Source organism: Mus pahari, chromosome X (assembly GCF_900095145.1).
Source record: "Mus pahari chromosome X, PAHARI_EIJ_v1.1, whole genome shotgun sequence".
Lineage (NCBI taxonomy): Eukaryota > Metazoa > Chordata > Mammalia > Rodentia > Muridae > Mus > Mus pahari.
The window spans coordinates 133,997,627-133,998,710 of record NC_034613.1 but is presented as its reverse complement, the minus strand read 5'-3'; positions in this window follow the sequence as shown (position 1 = coordinate 133,998,710).

The following is a 1,084-nucleotide window of genomic DNA, read 5'->3' as shown; positions in this document are numbered from 1 at the left end:
ATATGGGAGGCTATGCTCAGTGAGCTAGAGCTGCCAGGGTTTCAAGGTTCTACATGAATAGCATTATTTAAGTATTGCNTCCATGCAGAACACACTTCCATGTTCTTTATGCTTCACAGGTTTNTTGGCCTTTCTTCTATTTGGTTGCCATGCCCACTCTAGTGGTGATTCACAACAGGTCTGATAACCTGGAATGTGTCCTGAGGAAAAGAATCTCAAGGAGATTCATCCTCCTAGAGTCCTGGCATTTTCAATAATCTATGTACATGAACCCTATCCACATGCTAGTATGATATATGCTGTCTTTCAATACCATAGGTGAAATTCCCTTAAAGCCAGTGTTCCAAAGTCCTGATAATTCCTTAAAGCCTGGAGCTAGGAATTCAGCAAGAAGGTTACCTATTCATTAACATTCTAATTCACTTCTAGTAAAGACTAGTGAAACCGATTAAGCATCACAAAGAACAGAGCCAAGCCCAGGGCAAAGCTTANAGCAGTATACCTGTGGAAGTTACCTTCATATGCAAGTTTTTACCAAGGCCTAGGAAATAGGGGGGATGTGGTATTGCATTATCCATGTGATCTGCCAGAGCAGAACACCCCAAAACAGGTTTTTCTGCTAGGCCCAAAGGGACAGCATAATGGAGGATTTACTGGGGACCCCTGACAGTGGGGTTTAACTATTGACTAGCCTTGCACCTGGCTTCCTCCCCAAGCTGCCTGGTCCCACCCCCTGGTCTTTTCATGTATTCTATCCTTTGTCTTGTGTAATTTGTAACAAAGGATGTACCCTGCCCTGCTTTTCTTGTTTGATCTGTATTAAAGCTGTGATGCTCATTGTGATCAATGCATTCAGTTCTACACCCTCTCTCCTGTGTCTGTCACTCCATCACTGAATCCTCCCTCACCTGCAACCAAAAGACCCAGTTCCAAGCAGATCCTGGACCCCAAGTGAGGCCAGTCTGTGGCATTTGGTAATCAGAAAAGATTAAAAAAAAACAGTTTTGAAGGGGGCCATAAAAATAATAATTAAAAAAGATCAGCCTTTGTCTACTGAGCTACCATGTTCATAGGCATGTGTGTG